The following is an 8877-nucleotide window of genomic DNA, read 5'->3' as shown; positions in this document are numbered from 1 at the left end:
AGGCACCAATGTTTCAGGAGTTTAGTACACAGAATAGGACACATGCTTATTTGATAACTGTTTTTTTTCCTATTTGGGTTTTTGTATATGTTTTATTTTTAAGATTAACTGTTTTTTTTCCAAGCCATTGTTAGATGCCAGTGTTTCCTGTCATAACTATGCAAGATCTGATTTTAAAAATGGTATCATAGCTATTAAAATATTACTTGTTATGGTTTAAATCTGTATTTAACATTAGAATGATCTCAAAGTAAGTCTGATTTTGTGGTGGCTGTGCTTTAAAATTAAATTATTATAATCTTAATTCAAGGATTTTGAGAAGTCTGACTGTAATGAGTGTTGAATGTTACTGTAAGGTTACCCCTGCCTGGTTTACATGTTTGAAAATGATTAACAGTTGAAAATATTAGAAATTTAAAAAAGTAATTAAATGTAATCAGTTACATTATTTTAATAAAGTAATATAAAAGTTTAATACATTATTTTATTACACTAGTTATTACATTTTAAATAGGGTAACTTGTAATCTTTAACCTATTACATTTTCAAAGTAACCTTCCCAACACTGGCAGTACGCAAATTTTCAATTACTCCCTCTTCACAGGGTCTTTGAAAACGTTCAACATCAGAATTAACCATAAAGCATCGCAGAGTAACAGACTAATGGAGTTACTAAATTAATCAGTGTGTTTGAATGAATCAGTTGAGTGAATGATTCAGTAATTCACTCATAAAGACTAAAAAAAAAATCTATGTCTGAAATACCCCCACCCCCTTATTCCCTATTACAGGGGATGTTATATAGGTCACTACATGAGTAAGGAATGGATGAAAATGAGTGCGTAAATTAAGACATTGATGTAAATATGGTGCTGTGGTGCTGCTGCAAAAATCATTTTGTCACATACACAATTTCAAATGACAAAACGCATTGTATAGTAGGTACTACATTTGGTTTGAAACTATGTTTTATATAACATAAATAGGGGCAGTATGGATGAAATTTAGGTGTACTATTGTCATTGTCACGTGACCTACCAGTTCAGTTTAGACCTACGTCAACTGCGTTGCTTCACTGCCATTCAAAACTCTTCACACCTGACTTAATATGATAACAAAATGTCCATCAAATGCACACTCTAGAATCTTGGCGGAGGTAGTAAGTCATTCTGGTACATTTCACCTACTGTTTTTTGAATATTATGAATTTGGACATACTACTTATCTGGCATTCTGTTTTCACATACTGTATAGTATTGAAGAAGGCATATTCGGACGCAGCGATACACTTAGTATTGTGGTGCATTACGGAATTGAATGAGTGCACTGGATATGGTTTTAGAATTAGGTCAGTAGGCAGATAGGAGGTGCTCTTTTGTGGCTGTTCGATCGCATTCGACCATGGGTGTCTACACTACAAGAGCGTCCACACTTAATACCAGGTGTAAACGAGGCCTTACTGGTGTAACAATGGAACTAGCAGAAAAAAAGTCACTAAAAAATTAAACAATTAATGTACATACTGACAGTCAGTCTGGAACAAACATAGAGAGCTATACCTATATTATACCAGTGATACAAAAATAGAAAAGGCCCAGTGCTATTGGATTAGGACTCCTGCAATGCTGGGGGACCGGAATTAACTCTTGTAAAATAATATTTTTTACTAAAATCAGGCAATTAATGTTACCACATGAAGCATATTTTTTTAACTTTACAGTTTATAGAGGCATACACATAAAGCATACTTTTTAATTTTACAGTTTATATAATGAAAAATAGCTGAAATATTAGCCTATTAGTATGGTAATATTTCATTAAAATAAATAAAATAGTCTGTCTTCTATTAGAAAGAAAGAAAGAAAGAAAGAAAGAAAGAAAGCATACTGTGTAATTTCACAAGTGTGTCGTGAGGTCTGAACTTCTGATCATGCGCTCATGCACATCTCCTTATCTAAATGAGTTTCACTGTCACACAAACCGCAGTCAACACAGCAGGCTGTCTGTTGACATTAAACCCATATAGTAACTAAACAACTAGTCCCCAACAATATATCACGACTGTAAAAACAGAGGAATTCATAACACAAACTCGGTGTGTGTGTCTTCAACAGACCCTGCTGAAGACTTCCCTGCATAGTCATGGCCGTACACATACACACACTGTAGTCTCTGCTCCTCCCAGTGTGTGTGTGTGTGTGTACGAGTCTTGGTCGACGCAGGCGGGGCTCCAGGTCTATGAAACTGAATTACCGGCAGACCAAAACTAAATTTACCCGGAGCCGATCGCCTCTCTCCGTGTGTCGCGCGTGCGTGCGTGCGTGGGAATGTACTCGCTGCTGCGTGGGAACGCTCATATCAACTGCTCTACGATGTCTTAACATTGGATTTTTATCACCGACAGCCTCAAGACTGAGAGACTTTGACATCTGCAGCTGTTTATTCTTTCGCGCACGTTGGACAAAATGAAATAAATACAGGCTATACACCATTGATATTTCACAGGGTTCTGGAGATTTCCGCTGTTAACATTTTTCCTGAATCAAATAAGGGTAGGTGATCATTTCGTAACGTTTAATTTTCTGTTTTTGCTGTGTAGGTTATACGCCGGTGAGTCGTGAGCTCAAATCGATGCATCTATGTGTTATTATAACGCATCGTACAGTTTTAAAGAATATACACGTTTCTGGCCGTATCATTGCAATATGTTGGTGTATTTCAACTGTGAATGGTTTTAAGGGTGTGTAACGCTTAAATAACCTGAAGTTGAGTTAGAGGAGTACGTGTTTTTTAATCACGAGACGTTGCATGTCGCGGAGGCGCGCGTGCTGTTCCGTGTTTACGACTTCTACCTACATAGGCTATATGCGGTCCAGTTTACTTGATATATGCTTCATCGCTGTATCCAGTTATATTGCTAACCTCTTGCTGTTTTTGCAGGTCTGATATGACTGTCAAACGCTGCATTTGTTGTCAGAGGGCCAATGGTTCAGATGCAAATATCCATATAGAGCGTTACATATAGGCTAGTGTTTGTGTGTTTTCCAAGCATACTTCAGTAATAGCAATTCACTTATTTCCTACACTGTCCTCGGTGATGTGATGACGTCAGTTCAACGGTTATCGATGCCCCGCCTCCACAGTGATTCTTGTCAGATGATTGTTGATTACCTGTGTTTCAGATATGCGTTGTGTTCAAAAACCAAAAGGCCTTCCAGTCTGCTCTGAACACATATCTCGTGTGTGCTTTTTCATGTGGGGTTCTGGTAAAGCGGTAGTCATACTTTGAGTGCAAATAACAATTAATAATTAGAAAATAATAATTAAATAAAAAGCGTCTGCTCCGTTAATTACTACAAAGCTAAAAAGCTCCGTTAATTACTATTTCATAGATTAACTCATGCAATAACTTTTTTTTTTTTTTTTGCTGTGAAGATGGTTACAGGCTTAATTGAGCTTATCTCCAGAATAAGATCCTTGACTTAAAAGGATAGTTCACCCAAAGATGAAAATTCTGTCATTAATTACTCCCCCTCATGTCGTTCCAAACCCGTAAAGCCCTAAACACACTGCACGATTTTCGGCTGTCCCAGACGAAAGATTGGCATAGTGAATCAGTCGTGGCGATTTCTTTGATCGTGGCTCCTTTCTCGGCCACCATGGTTTACAGCTGGATCCCAGCAGGACTGCTCAGAGTATTTGCGCTTTCTGCTGGACAGGTAAACTCCGAAAATGGCTATGGTATCCTTTCCTATAACTATAAGAAAGATGTATGTTTAAAGCCTCCTACACACTGCACAATTTTCGGCTGTCCCAGACGAAAGATTGGCATTGTGAAACAATCGTGGTGATTTGTATGATCGTTGCTCCTAAACAGTGGTCCTATGTCGTACAGTGAGGGAGGTTCAAAGATGGCCGTTGTCACGGTCTTGCAACAAAAGATAGCCTACGATACAGCATGATCATCACACAGTGTGTTTGCTGGTACGATCCACATTTACTGACCAACCAATAAAAATGTGACATGGAATCAACCGGACATGTTGCTAAAACATAAAACTGCTTACCTCAAGCTCTTATGCCTTCCTCTTTCACCGCTTCCACTTTTTTCAGCACACATAAAAACTACAACTGCTAAAGTGTGATTTATCATGCTCTTTTTGTTTACAACTAGCACATGCTGATGACATTTATTCTTCTATGGTAACGTGCGTCGTAGCGTACGAGTAGGGTTGCCAACCGTCCCGTATTACCCGGGACGTCTCGTATTTTGGGCCTAATTGATTTGTCCCGTACTTGACTTCCCTTGTCCTGTTTTTTGACTGCTACGCTGATCTAACCACTGACTGATACAACAGCAGCAGTGCTGATCACTTGAGAATGATCACCGATACCTGTCATCATCCAATCACAGCCCCCCTCACGCAGTATACATTAAGTAAATCAGAAATCGTGAACATAACTGTTCGAGGAAGGTTGCGCAATCCTCTGCCGGCTCGTCGCACCCGCCTCACAGCAAGCGCCGCTCGTGCTAACGCCAATTCCGTCCGTGTTTTCACTTCAGTAAATCAGTTTTGGTGAATACAAACTACGTGATTGTTTTTCATGAGTCCAACATCCCGCCGCACAAGAGACGTGATCAGTAAGGGAAGTCGTCTTTCACTATTGTAATGTTGTTAAATAGAGAAAAACATTTTATATTTAAGTAACTAATAGCATAATTCCCTTCCTTGGACCTTATTCTTGAAACACAAATTGACCAATAAAAACGTGTCAAGCACCAAAAGCAGCCCATATTAAATCTATAAGCTGTCTTTAATTGAAAAATACGCATTTTCATGCATACTATATATATATGTGTGTGTGTGTGTGTGTATACACGGTCACTCACCGCCCAACAACCCCCCCCCCTCCCCGTAAGGTGATTGTCCCGTATTTTCATTTTCTGAAGGTGGCAACCCTACGTACAAGTCAATAGGTGCCATCATCGTACAGTCTACACACAGGTCGTAGCCAAGTTTATTAGGTCCCTGTCGCACAGTGTGACATGCAATGATCTTAGGATTGCTATAGGATTGCAAAAATCGTGCAGTGGGTTTTGGGCTTAAGACCTTCGTTCATCTTCGGAACACAAATTATGATATTTTTGATAAAATCTGAGAGCTCTGTGACCCTCCGTAGACAGCAACGTAACTGTAATGTTCCTAGGTCCAGAAACGTAGCAAGGACATCGGTAAAATAGTCCATGTGATATCAGGGGTTCAACCGTAATTTTACGAAGCTACGAGAATACTTTTTGTGCGCAAAGAATGCAATAATAATGACTTTATTCAACAATTCTTCTCCTCCTCATCCCATCTGCTGTGGCGTGCTGCCATTATGGAGACAGTATCACAACGCATGCGCTTGCTTCCACATCATGAAAAAATGTATTTTTGTGGCATGGTGGCATGGTGCCACTGCTTACGTAGCACACACATGCATCAGCAGGCGCATGCGTCGTTTACATGATGCGTCAGCAGGCGCATGCATCATGATAACTCTCTCCATAATGGCGGCGCATTGCATGAGGATGAGAAGAGTTGTCGAATAAAGTTGTTATTTTTGTTTTCTTTGCGCACAAAAAGTATTCTCATAGCTTCGTAAAATTACGGTTGAACCCCTGATGTCACATGGACTATTTTACCGATTTCCTTGCTAAGTTTCTGGACCTGGGAACATTACAGTTGTATTTGAAGCGCACATGTAGTGTATAGTATGAACAGGACAATTTAAAAGTCACATCTGTTAATAAAGTGATTGTCAGTTCCAAACACGGAATGTGTGAATGTAACTAAACTGACTACACAGGTTTCATTTGTGCCCCAAAAAATATTGAAATATTGAATGCTTTAGTTTGTTTATTACATTTGTCTATAGGTGCATCTCAATTTGCATACTCATGCACTGTTAAGCTGTTTTGTAGCATAAATACTGTGAGTAGTGTGTTCACACTAAAAATTCTAGAAAGAAAAGTCAAATCTTTTTTGGCACAAACAGAGTGCCATAATTTTTGGAAACAGCCTTTTATAAACAACAGAATGAGATGACATGAAGGACAACAAGACAAGACGACATAAGCAAAGAAGACACTTCAACATATACTAATTTATCTTAACAAGTATGCAGTGACTGTAGGCATGGACAAATGTAACGTCATACACAGATGGCATTTTCATAAACTTGTTTCAGACAGGCTTTCAAGGCACTATAATGGCATATGTAGTGATCTAAACCAGCTTCAGGGGAGCCGTTGACACAGCTGTGAATATTTAATGACTGCAGTATAAACTGAGATGCATCTCTATGCCATACTTCCTGTGACAGCAGCATTTTTCAGGTTTTGAAACACAGCCTGCGTGTTAGCCTTTTAGGGGGCGTGTGTCGCTTCAGGCCAGGCTTATGTGTTTTGAAGAGGCATTTACTGGCCTGCATCTAAATCAGTACCCCTGTGAAACATAATCGGTGATGTTTTGCATGCATATACACAAGAGACAGTCAAGAATACAGCCAATTATTTTATTTCGAGAGTGAGAACTTCTGTTCTAAAGTTTGTGCTGAATGCAGTTGCATGAGGCGTCCCTGGCCCATCGCCGCATCCCGCAATGTTTTCGAAACATTATCTCATTCAGGGGATCATAATTCAGGGGGAGGTGTAATGTAACAAGCCCGATTAAGCAGGGCCTCAATCGACTGTCGTCATTATGTGTCGCAGGTGCGCTCCAACTGGGCTCTAGGTTGGCACAGTAGTGGAAGGGACAACGGGAGGATAGTGCTGGACTAGGTTGATGCCGCAGGTGGCTGTAAGTAATGGAGAAGCATGATCATTTGTGGATGAGTCACACGGCAGTGTGTGTCTGTCTGACTGTCCGCCTGTCTTGCCAAGAGTGGATCACTTTCATTACATGTGGTTTTGCTTTCTATCAAGCTTTCCTATTTAAAATACATTTCTGGCAGAGAAACGGTTTATTAAAGTGGGTAATTTCTTCTATGCCAAATTGCAGTCTGGTTGTTGTAATGGCCCGACTGTTTGAATATAACAACATTGGCTCAACCAGTGGCATGATCAACCTGTTTTATCTGTTCAATGGAAGACTGGAGTGTTTCAAAGGGGCAATTTCACACTGACATCAGTTTGCAACGATCAGTTAAGCTGAAGATTTTCAGTAGGTATGTTCACATGCACTATATTTCATCAATCTGAATGGCAATCCTATTCTCATATATGTGCATTATATGTTTTACAAACAAAACTTTTGTGTGTATTGTAATGTACAGTGCCACATTTGGAACTGGAGAAAACCAGTTCAATAATGTTGCCGAAGCTACCTTGAGTACAATTGTAATCTTTGCCCGAATGACAGATCTAAAAAGAAAGAAATTTGACATACTGTATATGTCAGAAAAGCATCTTTAGCAAATATTTAGTAAATATTCAGTTGGTAAAAAACATCTCAGGTTACGTATGTAACCATGGTTCCCTGAGAAGGGAACGAGACACTGCGTCCTCTAGAGGTCGCTTTGGGGAACGCCTTCGGCGTGACCGGTGTCTGAAGTATACATCTAAACATGAAAATGACATGGGCTGGTGACAGCCTATGATGTCATTACCGACGCGACCACAGTATAAAAGGGCGCCGGGAGAACACGTCATCCGCTTCTTCGTCTGAAGCTTACGTCCGAAGCATGGTGAGGAAACTAGAGGACGCAGTGTCTCGTTCCCTTCTCAGGGAACCATGGTTACATACATAACCTGATACGTTCCTTTCTGAGGGAACTTCGAACTGCATCCTCTAGAGGTCGCCTTGGGGAATGGTATACCCACGCAGCCATGCTGAGGGGAGTGCATGCCAATACTATGGCGAGAACTAAGTACCAACTTCAACCAAGTCAAGGGAGTTGCCCCTAGGACATTTTGACGTCTGTCAGTGACATCATCCCCTATGGCCAAAGGCCTGAGCTGTGCGCCAAAGAACTTACCTGTAAGGGGCTGGCTTGAGGAAGCCTGAGCCCAGGGCAAAGCTCAAGGCTTGGAATTGGAATAAAAGGACTCCTTTAAGGGGATACGGCAGAGTATCAGGGCTGACATAAACCCATATCTTGGCCTGTCACCCAGGGGGCTACCTTCTGCTCTTAGAACGAGCTGCCCGAGGATCACAGGATACTCTGGGAACTTAGTAGCAACACCCTGCCTAAAATGTATCAAAAAGGATAAACACGAAGAGTGGGGCCCAAGGTAAAAACCGGGGCCTGAGCCAACTCAGAGAAAGGGGACGAGGCCAGCATCACGTCACCCTTACCATAAAGGATTTTAGAAAGGTGCGCAAGAGGCTTAGCGTGCACACCTACCATGAATATGGATTTTAGAGAAGTGCACAGAGAACTAGTATGTGCACTTATCATAAAAATGGATTTTAGACTGAACTTTAAAAGTGGAGGACTCACCAGCCGAGAGGGGAGCTCTGTTAAGCTCGACCACAAGAGCAGCCCTCCATGGAGGCAGAACGTAGCCTAGCTACCTGACGTGGTTGCTGTACGGAGCTCCAGAAAGCGGAGGGCTCGATTCCCAGGAGTGGGAGAGACACTCAGACGCTCAGCTGGGAGTAGCATGCTTAAAGATGACCCTCAGGAACGAGGGTAGCACTGCTAGGCTCACCTACGAGAGCAGTCTAACAGGGAGGCAGAAAGGGCCTAATAGCTACTCAATGGAGCTCCAAGGAGCGGAGGACCCGATGGGAGGAGACCTCAGATGCTCAATTGGGAGCAGTGTGCTCAAAGGTAACCCTCTAAGGTGAGGAGAGCACTGCTAAGCTCAACCAACAAAGAGAGCAGCCTAAT

At 41.2% G+C, this 8877-nt stretch overlaps 1 protein-coding gene across 2 annotated transcripts in view; it reads left to right on the top strand.

Annotated features, from left to right (window-relative positions):
- The first annotated feature begins 2177 nt into the window (after positions 1–2177).
- Positions 2178–8877, top strand: part of LOC107711277 (inactive rhomboid protein 1) — a 60665-nt gene continuing 53965 nt past the window's right edge. Inside the window, exon 1 of one of the 2 annotated variants that reach the window (XM_016516247.1) lies at positions 2178–2552. The gene's annotated coding sequence lies outside the window, so the exon portion shown is untranslated. The remainder of the gene's footprint in view (positions 2553–8877) is intronic. The other variant, XM_016516248.1, reaches the window with a different exon arrangement.

This window comes from Sinocyclocheilus rhinocerous, unplaced genomic scaffold (genome assembly GCF_001515625.1).
Source record: "Sinocyclocheilus rhinocerous isolate Xijiao unplaced genomic scaffold, SAMN03320098_v1.1 scaffold115, whole genome shotgun sequence".
Classification (NCBI taxonomy): Eukaryota; Metazoa; Chordata; class Actinopteri; order Cypriniformes; family Cyprinidae; genus Sinocyclocheilus; species Sinocyclocheilus rhinocerous.
This window is presented reverse-complemented; position numbering and strand designations above follow the sequence as displayed.